The sequence below is a fragment of the Mesoplodon mirus genome (genome assembly GCF_964341445.2).
Source record: "Mesoplodon mirus genome assembly, contig: HAP1_SCAFFOLD_1239, whole genome shotgun sequence".
NCBI lineage: Eukaryota > Metazoa > Chordata > Mammalia > Artiodactyla > Ziphiidae > Mesoplodon > Mesoplodon mirus.
This window is the reverse complement of record NW_028294843.1, coordinates 23,967-39,996: the sequence shown is the minus strand read 5'-3', so window position 1 is coordinate 39,996 and position 16,030 is coordinate 23,967. Positions and strand designations below refer to the sequence as shown.

Here is a 16,030-nt window from a genome sequence, read left to right as displayed (position 1 = left end):
TAATTACCTTAAATGTAAATGGACTAAATGCTCCCACCAAAAGACACAGATTGGCTGAATGGATACAAAAACAAGACCCATATATATGCTGTCTACAAGAGACCCACTTCAGACCTAGAGACACATACAGACTGAAAGTAAGGGGATGGAAAAAGATATTCCATGCAAATGGAAACCAAAGGAAAGCTGGAGTAGCAAGTCTCATATCAGACAAAATAGACTTTAAAATAAAGACTACTACAAGAGACAAAGAAGGACACTACATAATGATCAAGGGATCGATCCAAGAAGAAGATATAACAATTGTAAATATTTATGCACCCAACATAGGAGCACCTCAATACATAAGGCAAATACTAACAGCCATAAAAGGAGACATCGACAGTAACACACTCATAGTAGGGGACTTTAACACCCCACTTTCACCAATGGACAGATCATCCAAAATGAAAATAAATAAGGAAACACAAGCTTTAAATGATACATTAAACAAGATGGACTTAATTGATATTTATAGCACATTCCATCCAAAAACAACAGAATACACATTTTCCTCAAGTGCTCATGGAACATTCTCCAGGATAGATCATATCTTGGGTCACAAATCAAGCCTTGGTACATTTAAGAAAATTGAAATTGTATCAAGTATCTTTTCCGACCACAATGCTATGAGACTAGATGTCAATCACAGGAAAAGAGCTGTAAAAAATACAAACACATGGAGGCTAAACAATACACTACTTAATAACGAAGTGATCACTGAAGAAATCAAAGAGGAAATTTAAAAATACCTAGAAACAAATGACAATGGAGACACGACGACCCAAAACCTATGGGATGCAGCAAAAGCAGTTCTAAGAGGGAAGTTTATAGCAATACAATCCCACCTTAAGAAACAGGAAACATCTCGAATAAACAACCTAACCTTGCACCTAAAGCAATTAGAGAAAGAAGAACAAAAACATCCCAAAGTTAGCAGAAGGAGAGAAATCATAGAAATCAGATCAGAAATAACTGAAAAAGAAATGAAGGAAACGATAGCAAAGATCAATAAAACTAAAAGCTGGTTCTTTGAGAAGGTAAACAAAATTGATAAACCATTAGCCAGACTCATCAAGAAAAAAAGGGAGAAGACTCAAATCAATAGAATTAGAAATGAAAAAGGAGAAGTAACAACTGACACTGCAGAAATACAAAAAAGATCATGAGAGATGACTATAAGCAACTCTATGCCAATAAAATGGACAACCTGGAAGAAATGGACAAACTCTTAGAAATGCACAACCTGCCAAGACTGAATCAGGAAGAAATAGAAAATATGAACAGACCAATCACAAGCACTGAAATTGAAACTGTGATAAAAAATCTTCCAACAAACAAAAAAGCCCAGGACCAGATGGCTTCACAGGCGAATTCTATCAAGCATTTAGAGAAGAGCTAACACCTATCCTTCTCAAACTCTTCCAAAATAGAGCAGAGGGAGGAACACTCCCAAACTCATTCTACGAGGCCACCATCACCTTGATACCAAAACCAGACAAGGATGTCACAAAGAAAGAAAACTACAGGCCAATATCACTGATGAACATAGATGCAAAAATCCTCAACAAAATACTAGCAAACAGAATCCAACAGCACATTAAAAGGATCATACACCATGATCAAGTGGGGTTTATTCCAGGAATGCAAGGATTCTTCAATATACGCAAATCAATCAACGTGATACACCATATTAACAAATTGAAGGAGAAAAACCATACGATCATCTCAATAGGTGCAGAGAAAGCTTTCGACAAAATTCAACACCCATTTAGGATAAAAACCCTGCAGAAAGTAGGCATAGAGGGAACTTTCCTCAACATAATAAAGGCCATATATGACAAACCCACAGCCAGCATCGTCCTCAATGGTGAAAAACTGAAACCATTTCCACTAAGATCAGGAACAAGACAAGCTTGCCCACTCTCACCACTCTTAGTCAACATAGTTTTGGAAGGTTTAGCCACAGCAATCAGAGAAGAAAAGGAAATAAAAGGAATCCAAATCGGAAAAGAAGAAGTAAAGCTGTCACTGTTTGCAGATGACATGATACTATACATAGAGAATCCTAAAGATGCTACCAGAAAACTACTAGAGCTCATCAATGAAGTTGGTAAAGTTGCAGGATACAAAATTAATGCACAGAAATCTCTGGCATTCCTATATACTAATGATGAAAAATCTGAAAGTGAAATCAAGGAAACACTCCCATTTACCATCGCAACAAAAAGAATAAAATATCTAGGAATAAACCTACCTAAGGAGACAAAAGACCTGTATGCAGAAAATTATAAGACACTGATGAAAGAAATTAAAGATGATACAAATAGATGGAGAGATGTACCATGTTCTTGGATTGGAAGAATCGACATTGTGAAAATGACTCTACTACCCAAAGCAATCTACAGATTCAATGCAATCCCTATCAAACTACCACTGGCATTTTTCACAGAACTAGAACAAAAAATTTCACAATTTGTATGGAAACACAAAAGACCCCGAATAGCCAAAGCAATCTTGAGAACGAAAAATGGAGCTGGAGGACTCAGGCTCCCTGACTTCAGACTATACTACAAAGCTACAGTAATCAAGACAGTATGGTACTGGCACAAAAACAGAAGGATAGATCAATGGAACAGGATAGAAAGCCCAGAGATAAACCCACGGACATATGGTCACCTTATCTTTGATAAAGGAGCCAGGAATGTACAGTGGAGAAAGGACAGTCTCTTCAATAAGTGGTGCTGGGAAAACTGGACAGGGACATGTAAAAGTATGAGATTAGATCACTCCCTAACACCATACACAAAAATAAGCTCAAAATGGATTAAAGACCTAAATGTAAGGCCAGACACTATCAAACTCTTAGAGGAAAACATAGGCAGAACACTCTATGACATAAATCACAGCAAGATCCTTTTTGACCCACCTCCTAGAGAAATGGAAATAAAGACAAAAATAAACACATGGGACCTAATGACACTTCAAAGCTTTGGCACAGCAAAGGAAACCATAAACAAGACCAACAGACAACCCTCAGAATGGGAGAAAATATTTGCAAATGAAGCAACTGACAAAGGATTAATCTCCACAATTTATAAGCAGCTCATGCAGCTCAATAACAAAAAAACAAACAACCCAATCCAAAAATGGGCAGAAGACCTAAATAGACATTTCTCCACAGAAGATATACAGACTGCCAACAAACACATGAAAGGATGCTCAACATCTCTACTCATTAGAGAAATGCAAATCAAAACTACAATGAGATATCATCTCACACCAGTCAGAATGGCCATCATCAAAACATCTAGAAACAATAAATGTTGGAGAGGGTGTGGAAAAAAGGGAACACTCTTGCACTGCTGGTGGGAATGTGAATTGGTACAGCCACTATGGAGAACGGTATGGAGGTTCCTTAAAAAACTACAAATAGAACTACCATACGACCCAGCAATCCCACTACTGGGCATATACCCTGAGAAAACCATAATTCAAAAAGAGACAGGTACCAAAATGTTCATAGCAGCCCTATTTACAATAGCCCGGAGATGGAAACAACCTAAGTGTCCATCATCGGATGAATGGGTAAAGAAGATGTGGCACATATATACAATGGAATATTACTCAGCCATAAAAAGAAATGAAATTGAGCTATTTGTAATGAGGTGGATGGACCTAGAGTCTGTCATACAGAGTGAAGTAAGTCAGAAAGAGAAAGAGAAATACTGTATGCTGACACATATATATGGAGTTTAAGAAAAAAAAATGTCATGAAGAACATAGGGGTAAGACAGGAATAAAGACACAGACCTACCAGAGAATGGACTTGAGGATATGGGGAGGGGGAAGGGTAAGCTGTGACAAAGTGAAAGAGCGGCATGGACATATATACACTACCAAACGTAAGGTAGATAGCTAGTGGGAAGCAGCCGCATAGCACAGGGAGATCAGCTCGGTGCTTTGTGACCGCCTGGAGGGGTGGGATAGGGAGGGTGGGAGGGAGACGCAAAAGGGAGGGGATATGGGAACATATGTATATGTATAGCTGATTAAATCTGTTATAAAGAAAAAAAATACTATACTTTATAGATGTGCAGTTTCTTGTATGCTAGTTATATCTCAATAAAGCTGTTAAAATATCTGCATAAAAAAGAGATTGCATGGAAGGGGGATAAGACTTCTGAAAAAGTAGAGTAAGGAACTCGGCAAAACAACACATTTACTGATAAAAATCATTAAAAAAAAATAAAAGAACAGTAAGCCAAAGTCTCTGCAAGTTGTCCTAAAGGCATACAGCATTTTAAGAAATACTCATTCAAGAAAATCCACTAAATCTTGGGAAGAACAGTGAGAGTCTGTGGCACTGGAGCCATGGCCCACTCCCTTACCCACCTAGCCCCCAGCTCTTTGTAATGGAAGCTCTACCCAGGTAGGTGCAGCCAAGGAGATGGGGGCTTCTTCTTCCCCTGGCTCCCATGCTTAAAGAATTAAAGTAAGATAAAATAAAAATTTCTCATCAAAGAGAAAATGCCATCAAGAGATGGAAATTATTTTTTTAAAAAGAAACAAATGTGGACTTGCCTGGGGGTCCAGTGGTTAAGACTCCACGCCTCCACTGCAGGGGGCATGGGTTTGATCCCTAGTCGAGGAACTAAGATCCTGCATGCTGTGTGATGTAGTCAAAAAAGAAAAAAAAAGAAGAACTAAATGGAAATAATTCAGGGGTTTAAAAAGTACAATAACCAAAATAAGGCTCAACAGTACATCTGAGCTGGCAGAAGAAACGATCAGCAAACCTGAAGATAGAACAATGGAGACTATGAAATCTGAAGAACAGAGAGAAAAACAATGTAGGAAAGTGAAGAGAGCCTCAGAGAAATGTGAGATGTCATTACATGCAACAATATATATGTAGTGGGAGTACCAGAAAGAGGGGAGAAAGGGACAGAATATTTAAAGTATTAATGGCTGAAAATTTCCCAAAGTTGATGAAAAACAATATGTATATCCAGCAAACTCTATAAACTCCAAGAAAGATGAACACAAAGAGATCTACATCCAGACACAATATAGGCAAAATCTGGAAAGCAAAAATAAAGATAAGATCTTGAAAGCAAAAAGGGAAAAACAATTTGTTACATACAAGGGCACTACAGTAAAATTAACAGCTAACTTCTTAACAGAAACGATGTAGGTTACAAGGCAATGGCATAATATATTCAAATTACTGAAAGTAAAAGAGTGTCAACCAAGTATCTTATATTCAGCAAATTATCTTGCAAAAATGAAGGTAAAATAAAGACATTCCCAGATAAATAAAAACTGAGAATACCTGTTGCTGGCAGACCTCTCTTACAAGAAATATTAAAGGTGAAATATTATTCAGCCCGCAAAATGGAACAAAGTACTGATACATAGTGCAACGTGGATGAAACGTAAAAACATCATGCTAACTAAAAGAAGGCATTCATAAAGGACCACATACTGTATGATTCCACTCATATGAAATATGCAGGATAGCCACATCGATAGAGACAAAGTAGATTAGTCGTTACCCATGGCTGGGGATGGGGAGGATGGAAAGGAGGGACTGCTAATAAGTACAGGGCTTCTTTTGGGGATGATGAAAATTTCTGAAAACTGATGGTAGTGATGGTTGCACAGCTCTGTGAATATACTAAAAACCATTGAATTCTATACTTTAAAGGGATGAATTGTATGGTATGTGAATTATACATGCCTAATAAAAATAAATAGTAAAGAAAGTCCTTCAGATTGAAAGCAAATGACATCAGATGGTAACTTGAATCCAAACCAAAAAAAAAAAAAAAAAAAGCGAAGCGCTAGTAAATATGGGTAACTATAAAAATCAGTATGATTACATATTTCTTTTCTTTTCTTAAGTGCCTTAAAAAATAACTGCATAAAACAATATGTATTGTGGGCCTCTAACATATAGAAATATAATATATGTGACAGTAACTGCACAAGGAGCACAGCTGCATTGGAGTAAAGGAATATCACCTCAGACAGTAACTCAAATCCACAAGAATAAATGAAGAGATCAGAAATGGTCAATAAGAAGGTTAATATAACAACCTCTATAAATCATGCTTGTTTTCCTTTATTCTCTCAGTGTTTTTACACGAAATAAAAGTATATAAAGCAAGAAACATGACCAGTAAGGTATTACTGGGTCTCTCACATATAATAGCAAAAGAGTTAGAAGGAAGAGAGCTAGATAGGAGCAGTGTTTCTATATTTCATTGTTAGTGAGTTATTACACATCCTAACAGATTCTGATAAGACATATATTTTAAGTCCTAGAGCAACCACTAAGAAATGACTAAGAAAAAGTGAAAAATTAACAGAATTAAAATGTTACACAATACAAAAGAAAGCAGGAAAGGAGGAACAGAGGGAGAAAAAGACATGTAACATATAGAAAATAGAAAGCAAAATGGCAGATGTAAATGCAACCATATCAATATAACAGTAAACAAGAATGGATTAAACAAACCAAGCCAAAAGGCAGAGTTTCTAAGACTCGATAAAAAAACACATGATCCAACTAATGGTGTCTAGAGGTAACATGCTTTATTTTCAAAGACACAAATAGGCTGAAAGTAAAAGAAGAGAAAAATATATACCAAGAAAACAACAACCAAAAAAGAGAATGGAATGACTATACTGATGTCAGGCACATTAGACTTTAAAACAAAAAAATATTACCAGAGATAATGATAAAATTATTGTAGTAATGACAAATGAAGTCACAATCACATCATAATGGTAAAAGGTCAAGCCGTGAGGAAGATGTGACAATTACAAACATATACACACCTAAAAACAGAACCCAAAAATACACCAAGCAACAAACGACAGAACTGAAGGATGAAATAAACCATTACAAAATAATAGTTGGAGATTTCAATACTTTCAACAGTGGATAGGGCAGCTAGGCAGAAGATCAACAAGGAAATTGAAACTAACTAGACAAAACAGACAAAATACAGCATTCCACCAAACATCAGTAGAATACATTCTTCTCAAATTCACAGGGAACATTCTTCAAGACAGACCGGATTCTAGCCCATATAACATGCCTCAATAAATTTTAAATTTTAAAATAAATTTAAGGGAATTCCCTGGCGGTCCAGTCATTAGGACTCCACGCTTCCGCTGCAGGGGGCATGGGTTCGATCCCTGGTGGGGGAACTAAGATCCTGCAAACCACACAGCACAGCCAAACAAATAAAAAAAAATTAAATAAATTCAATTGAAAAAGAAACAAAGTATGTTCTCTGACCACAAGAGAATTAGATTACAAATCAATAAAAGGCAGCAATTTGGAAAATTCACAAATATGTGAAAATTAAGCAACACACTCTTTAATAGTCAGTGTGTTAAACAAGAAGTGGAATGATAAATTAGAAAATACTTTAGCTGAATGAATATAAAAACACAACATACTAAAACTTACAAAATGTAGCTAAAGCAATGTTCAGAAGGAAATCTATAGCTGTAAAATGCCTGTATTAAAAAAGAAGAAAAATCTCAAATCATTTATGGTCAACTGATTTTCCACAAAGGTACCAAGACAGGGCTTCCCTGGTGGCGCAGTGGTTGAGAGTCTGCCTGGCGATGCAGGGGACATGGGTTTGTGCCCCGGTCTGGGAAGATCCCACGTGCCGCGGAGCAGCTGGGTCCGTGAGCCGTGGCCACTGAGCCTGCGCGTCCGGAGCCTGTGCCCCGCAACGGGAGTGCCACAACAGTGAGAGGCCCGTGTACCGCAAAAGAAAACAAAACAAAACAAAGTACCAAGACTATTCAATGAGAAAAGAACAGTATTTTCAAGTGCTGGAAGAACTGATACATACATGCAAAAGAATAAATTTGGACTCCTACCTCATACAGTATATAAAAGTTCACTAAAGATTGATCGCAGGCCTAAGAATAAGTTGGACTTCATCAAAATTAAAAACTTGTGTACTGCAAACCATATCATAAATAAAATGAAAGGACAACCCACAAAATTGGAGAGAATTTGCAAATCATATATCTGATAAGGGGCTTGCATCCAGACTATATAAGGAACTGAGACAACTCAATGATAAAAAGATAAGAATTCAATTTAAAAAATGGGCAAAGGATCTGAGCAGACATTTCTCCCGAGAAGATATACAAATGGATAATAAGCACATGGAAAGATGCTCAACATCGTTAGCCATCAGGGAAATGTAAATCAAAACCACAATGAGGGGGCTTCCCTGGTGGCGCAGTGGTTGAGAGTCCGCCTGCCGATGCAGGGGACGCAGGTTCGTGCCCCGGTCCGGGAGGATCCCGCTTGCTGCGGTGCGGCTGGGCCCGAGAGCCATGGTCGCTGAGCCTGCGCATCCGGAGCCTGTGCTCCACAACGGGCGAGGCCACAAACACTGAGAGGCCCACGTACCGCAAAACAAACAAACAAACAAATAAACAAACACCCCACAACGAGCTACCACTTTACACCCACTAGGATGGTTATAATGAAAAAGACAGATAAGAAGTGTTTAGCAAGGATGTGGAGAAACTGGAACTTTCATACAATGCTGGTGGAAATTTAAAATGACCCGGCCATTTTGGAAAACAGTCCGGCAGTTCCTTAAACGGTTAGACATAGTTACCCTTTGACCCAGCAATTCCACTCTGAGCTGTATACCCAAGAGAAATGAGGACTTATGTCCAAAAACAACTTATACATAAATGTTCTTAACAGCACTATTTGCAATAGCCAAAGGACGAAAACAACCCAAATGCCCCTCAACTGATGAATGGATAAATAAAATGTTGTCTCTCCAGAGAATGGAATATCATTCATCCATAAAAAGAAATGAAGCACTGATGCATGGTACAACATGGATGAACCTTGACAACATTATTCTAAGTGAACAAACTAGACACAGAATGGCACATATTGTATGATCCCAAGTATATGAAATGTCCAGAATAGGGAAACCCATAGAAAAAGTAGGTTGGTAGACTGGTGGTTGCCCAGGGCAGAGGAGCTGGGGGCTACAGGGCCTGTGTGTCACCGCTCGTGGATATAATCTTCTGGGGTGATGAAAATGCTCTAGAACTAGATTGTGGGATGGGTGTACAATCCTAAGAATACACTAAAAAATCACTGTACACTTTAAATGGGTGATTCATATGGCATGTGAATTATACCTCAATAAAGCTGTTTAAACAATTACTCGAAAGGGCAGGCAGAATGGTGGTTAGGCTAAATTGCGTCTATTTTCTTTCTGGCTACAAAATTATAAGCACCTAGAAGGCTGCTGGTCCCAGATGGTCCTGGGATAGTTCTGAACAGCAACAGGACACCCAGACCAGACCCAAGCGTAGGCCAGAGGGAATGGCTGGACCGAATTCTACAGGGGGCGGGGGTCTGGCCCCCCACAGGCCTATCATGGGGTGATCAAGCTCACTCACCAAGCATGGCGCTGATGAGCCTGTCGGGACGGGCCCGGGCAGATGTGGAACACAGAGTGTTGAAATACAGCCCAGAGCCCTCCCGGATGGGGCTGAGCATCGGGGGCGGCGTGTAGGCAGGGCACTGGGACACTCCCTTCAGGAGACGGTCCACCAGGAACACGGGCGAGCACAGGCAGCTCTGGCGGCATCCTCCCGGGCCCAGCTCCCCAGACATGGAGGGCGGAGGAGGGATGAGCAGTGCCTTGGGCCGTGGGAGCTTCTTCCGCTTCCTGTGTTGGCTGCTCTCCTGTCTCTCTCTTCCCCGTCCTTCTCCTGTCCCTGGAGAAGAAGAGACTTCAGAACCACAGGGGTCACCTGAGGCCACCGGCCCCACAGCTCAGTCCTCAAGATGGCCTGAGAGTGGGAAAGGGTACTGACCAGCCAGACGCACACCCAGCATGGCCGTGCAAAGAGTCCTCAGCACAGGAAGCCGGGCAGGGCCACCACGCCTGAGCCAGACTCCAGACCCTAAGCCGGGCGATGTTTGAGGCTGGGGCCTTCTCAGGCACCCACACCCCGCAAGGAGAGGCCCTCACTCAGACCATTTTGGAAACTCATGTCCGTTGTTAAAGTGACTGGCACTTAAAGTGTGGGGGCCAGACGGATGCAACAGCATGACAAAAGGAAAACCTGTTGCCCTCAAAATGACAGCAGCTCCTGGGAGACAAACAGTGGGCTCCATGCACCCCGTACCCGAGTCCAGCATGGACTTCTCCAGGTGGGGTCTTCCAGCACAGGCTGAAGAGACGACGGCTTGAGCTTGCTACACTCGCTCTTACCTCCACGCAATCTCCCCTCCTCTCTGCCCATCTTACCCCTCCTCACCCTCCAGCTCTCAGCTGCAACACCCCCTTCCTCAGGCAGGGTCTCTGGTGCCCTCGGGGCTCCTACAGCTCCCTCTCCCAGCCCGGCCCGTTCTGGGTCGTCAGTGTCCGGGGATGGGTCTATCTACCCCGCTGGGCTGGGAGCCCCAGGAGACGGGGGCAGGCCTGTTGTGGTCGCTGCAGTGTCCCCAGCCCTGCCCAGCACAGGGCCAGGCACAAAAGAAGTTCACTGGAGGTTGAATGGATGAATGAACACGCAAATCAAGCTCTTATGGAGTCAGGATTTGGGGGCTTTTCTCACAGCTCCCACTGGCAGCTGGAAAGCAGCTGGAAGGAAGTGCACCCACCTTGCTCCCCGGGGGATGGTTCGCTGGAGCCACAGGCACCGACACAGGGACCACCAAAGGGGCGGCGGTCATGTTGTCCAAGGACTTCCTGGCTCTCGGGGAACTCTGCCTGTCCCCCTCCGGCCTCAGCACCTGTCTTCGTGGCTTGCAAAACTCCATGCCACACACCTACACACAGAGAAGAGCCAGCCCTTTAAGAGACACAGTACGTAGGGAGAAAGGGGCCTCTCCAGAGCAGCACAGCCCTGACTCCCGGCCCCCAGCCAGGCTCCCCGCAGGAGGACGGCTCCATCCTGAGATGAATGGCAGCTTCGAGCCCCTTCACCTGCGGCTCCTGCTTCCCTCGAGGTGACGGCCACTGGTCGCTGTGAAAACACATGTGGCTGCTCAGCCCTCTCTCTGTATATAACATCTGGCTGCAATTCTTGCAGACGTAAGTGCTCCTTGGCTCTGCCCAGTCTGTGGGACCACCATTGTGCTGGTTACTGTGGGGAAGAAAGGGAGAATGGGACTCTGTCCCCAAACACTGATCCTCTGACAGATTTGGACGAACCCTAAAGAAATGGAGATGATGCCCCCGATTCTCTGTGACCTGGTGCTCGCCCCTTCAGCAGTGAAGCATCCAGAGCTCGCTCACCCAGGGCTAGCACAACAAAGCCACCAGAGGATTCCCGAGGGGCTTCGGAACTTACCAGCCACCCTCCACGTTCTCCTCCTTCATCCGGTGCGGGAGCCGGTAGATATTTCCGCCCTGAAGACGAAAATACATCTGAGCCAACATAAAAGAAATGAGATGCAAGAGTGAAAACTATAAGACTTGGAAGAAAACACAGGTATAATTCTTGGTGACCCTGGAGTAAGCAGTGGTTTCTCGGATGACTCCAAAACCAAACAAAAGACAAACGTATTGGAGTTCATCAAAACTTACAACTTCTGTGCTTCAAAGGACATCATCAAGAAGTGAAAGAACAGAATAAGAGAAAGAAGTTGCAAATCATGTATCTGATAAGGGACTGTATATTTCTGTATCTGTGATACATAATGAACTCTCACAGCTCAAAAATAAAATCACAACCCAATTTAAAAATGGGCAAAGACTCTGAAGAGACACTTATCCAAAGAGGATATACAAATGGCCAATAAACACATTAAAAGATGCTCAGGATTATTTGCCATCGGGGAAATGCAAATTAAACCATAATAAGATTATCATTTCCCACCCACTAAGGTGGCTGTAATCAAAAGAACCAACTGGACAATAACAAGTGTTGGTGAGGATGCAGAGAAACTGCAGGCCTCATACACTCTGGGTAGGGATATAAAACAGCACAGCTTTTTGGAAAAGTCTGGCACTTCCTCCAATAGAATTACCCTAGAGCCCAGCAATTCCGCTCCTAGGTATTTCCAAAGAGAAATGAAAACATATGTGTAAACAATAATCTGTACACAAATGTTCATAGCAGCGTTATCACAATGGCCAAGAAGTGAAAACAACCCACATATCTATCAGCTGATGAATGGATAAATAAAATACGGTGTATCCATACAATGAACAACTTACCAGCGATAAAAAGGACTGAAGTTCTGACCCATGCTACAGCACAGAGGAACTCTGAGAACATCATGTGAAGTGAAAGAAGCAAAAGACACAAAAGGCCACGCAGCATTATGATTCCAATCACATGAAGTGTCCAGAATAGGCAAATCCATGGAGACAGAAGGTAGATGCATGGTTACCAGGGGCTGGGAGGGATGGAGAGATTGTGGGTGACAACCAAGGGTGTCGGGTTTCTTTCTGCGGTGATGAAAGTGTTTTGGCAAAGAGTGGCAATGGGTGCACAACCTCGTAAACAAACTGGATGGTGCACTTCAAGATGGCGAATTAGATGGCACGTGAATATTAAAGCTGTGAAAAAAAAAAGAGGAGGAGGTAGCTGTGGTGCGACAGGAAGGATGCTGGACCTCGGAACATCACGAAGAGACGTGGCCGAGCTCTCTGCGACCAGGACCTCATGGGCACGATGTGGGAGGACCCAAGCTGCTCCACAAGGGCGGACCGGCGCCAGGCCTGCAGCAAGGGCCAAGTCGGACTTATGGACCTGTGATTCACAACCAGAATAGACACAGCATTTCACGTACAAATATCAAGGGCAAAGGAGCTCTGCCTTTACATTCTCTGAAGAAGTGAAGGAGGCAAATCCAAAAGGAAGCGAAAGGCAGAAAGAAAGCAAATAGAAAAAGGTTAGTGAAGAAACATGATGCAAAGTGTCTCTGACAACTCTAAAGCCCTGTTCTGTTTTGTGTGTGTGTGTTGCAGGGTGGAGGGTGATGGGAGGAACCATCACTTCTCTGGACCTTCATTCCCCCCTCTGTAAACAAACTGCATCTGAGGATTTGCTGAGGTTAAATACAGTGCCTGGACAAGTCAGAAACACGGACACAGGTAAGGACGAGACTCTGCCTCCCGCATGGTCAGCTCCCGTGAGAGGGCCCTGGTACCTGGATCCTGTTGAATATCGTCAGCTTGGACTTGGAGTCCCAGGGAGGATCCGCTGGAGGCCCGGCCGACGATGAGAATGAGGCCATGGCTACCTGGCTTGGAGAAGCCGCACAGCACATATCCATTTTCACCTTCTCCTTCCGGAAGCCTGAAAAGTGCTGGGCCCTGGAGTTGCCAGAGATGAGCCTGTATCCTCGGCCCTTGGAGCAGGCCGGGCCCTCTTCACCTTTTGTGGCCCTGGAAGCCATGCAATTCTCAGCCTGGGCCTGCTTCCCTGCGAGGTGGGCTCTGGATGGCTCCTCTCCTCCTAACTGGGTCTGACGCAGGGCCCCGGGGGAGAAGATGTCCCACGGGCCCAAGGTCCCTTTCGAGGATCTCAACTGCTTGGCCAGAGAGATGTCTGGCTTCCCAGGAGGGTCCAGGGACGACACTGTGAGGGCAGGTGGAGCAGCAGCCACTTTTGGTCTTCCCTTTGTGTCCTGGCTCACGCTGCTGGGGGAGGCTTCTGTGGGGAAAGCAGGTTTGGATTTTCTACTGCGGGTTAGGGATCCCTCTGGCTCAGGGTTCACGGGGCCAGCATGGAGAAAGTCAACAGTGGGCGCCATAGGCGGGGGCTAATGTGGCCACGGCCCCTGCAGTGACTTCAGGGCAATTTGCTTGCCGTCGGGTGTGGGAAGCTGGGAGGAGGCGGCGGCACCTGGGTGTGGGAGGAGATCCGCTGGGATTTGGTGATCATCTGGAACACCTGCATCTGCTCGTGGCTCACCAGAGACTCCTGAGACCTCAGGAACAGCTGCCGGAAGAGCGGAGTGGCATCGGACGGGAGGCCGCTGGACTTTGGGCTGCCCTGGGGGACAGGCTCACCAGGGTTCTGCCGCGAGGAGTCGCAGTCGAACTTGCGCCTCTTGGAAGCCCAGGCCTCCCCTGGTGCCTTCAGGAGCGTGAGAGGGAAGGGCGGCCTCCCCTGGTGCCTTCAGGAGCGTGAGAGGGAAGGGCGGCATGGCCTCCAGACAGGTGCCCCGGCTGGGTGAGGGCTCCCCCGCAGGGGAGTCGCTGCTGAGCCCGGGGCCAGGCTCGGAGCCCTCCCGGGACGACACTGCCGAGGGCTTGTGGACGACAAACATACTGTTTCCTTTGCTCTTAGGGCAGCCCGACAGGTTTCAGAGCCACTGGAAACTGTGGCTTGATGGCTGGGAACTGGCGGGGACAGTCTGGCTATGGAACAGAGGCAGGCAGGCGGGCAGGGGAGCGCCCTCGGGCCAGCTCTCCAGGGATGATGGGGGCTGGAGCAGGGGCAGCTCCGGCTCAGCTGGGTTGGGCCACTGTTCTCCGCTGCCCACGAGTGGATGGCTGTGAACACGTCCGTGCCCGGCTCCTTCCGTGGGGGACGGGGCTCCTAGGGAACCTCAGTGCCCAGGGCTCCTGGGGCCGCCGGGGTGCTGGCTGGGCCCCAGAAGGAGGACCCTGACGAGGGCAGGGAGGAACAGGCCGTGTTCCTCCCTTCGCCGCTGTCTGAAGGCCCTCCCGGGGCTGGCCCGGGAGAAGGGATCTTCTGGCAGACGATGCTGCTCATGATACAGGACAGGAGGTCTCGGTTGGGCAAGAGGGAGCTGGGGAATGGGGTTTCCGGGGGCACCAGGGACCACAGGCTCGCGGGTGCGGGCTGGCTTGCCACCTCGTGCGTATGGGGTGAGTTCCCGCAGGTCTCCTCCTCCGGGGGGGGGGCTCCTTGAGGATGCACAGGCCGTGCTGGACCTCGTAGTGCCAGTGCAGGGAGCGGTAGTCGCAGTAGCTCTTGCTGCAGCCCTGCTCAATGCACACAAAGGGCTTGGTCTTCTGGTGAGTGAGCGTGTGCCCAGTCCTGGAATCACATGAGGAGAAAGTTAGTGGGTGTCTTGGCGAGGGTCACTAACTGCAGGAACCCAGGTGTGTCCCCAGGGGGCAGTAGCATCGCAACTCAGAAACTGTGCTCAGACCCTATGAGGAAAGACCCCTGCTACGGCCAAAGCCGTCTGGAAGGGGGAGCTCTTGCCCTCACCCCTAAGCAAACCCCTAATCTGAGATTAAAAAAATCAGTGGGAGCCAAGTCAGAGTTCCCCAAAGTGGGTTCCTAAGGAACACCAGTCTCCAGAGTTGCTCCCTGAGGACTTGGGCTCAGCTGGCAAATAAGTTTGGGAAAAACACTCTTTACTTCTTGGAGGTTCCTAGGAGCAAACTGAAAAGCCACAGAGCAGATAAGGAGAGATCTGTTGAACTTTCCATGTCTCTCAAACTTATTTGCCCACAAAACCATTTTTTTAAATAGACCCGTTTAGCATCCCCGAGAACCAGAGAACCAGAGTTCTGAGAACGCACTTGAGGAAATGCTAACTTGGGGATGATCCTTCCTTGAACAAAGAGTCTTTGCCTTCCCACAGGAGTCCTCTAGACAGTGACCTGGGAGCCCCACAGCAAAAAAAAAAAAAAAGAAAAAGAAAAAGCCAAATTTGCCTATAATTTCTGCAAACATAAACGAATGCAAGTATGTATTATATTTACATCATACTTATATCTGCATTAATATATTATAAATATAAACAAATGGGTAAATCACCCTCTGGGTTCCCAACAATCCTACTCCGGATGGTTCTAATCAATGGGACCCAGTAAATAATGAAACCCTTTCCCAAATGTGGACCCTTGGCCTCCATCTGAAGGAAGCAGCAGAGAGGGCATCTGGAGACCCACTTTCTAGCCCTGTTACCAGCTTGTGACAGGAGTAAATCATTTCCCATCCTTAATGGCGAGAGGGGAGAGGATAC

The 16,030-nt window shown here is 45.0% G+C and overlaps 1 pseudogene across 1 annotated transcript in view; it reads right to left on the bottom strand.

Moving 5' to 3' along the window:
• Positions 1–16,030, bottom strand: part of LOC309797925 (zinc finger protein 541-like) — a 66,612-nt pseudogene that overhangs the window by 34,423 nt on the left and 16,159 nt on the right. The window contains exons 4-5 of the transcript in view: positions 13,229–15,090; positions 11,422–11,480 (exon numbers count right to left, since the gene is read on the bottom strand). The product of the transcript in view is annotated as a zinc finger protein 541-like (transcript). The remainder of the gene's footprint in view (positions 1–11,421; positions 11,481–13,228; positions 15,091–16,030) is intronic.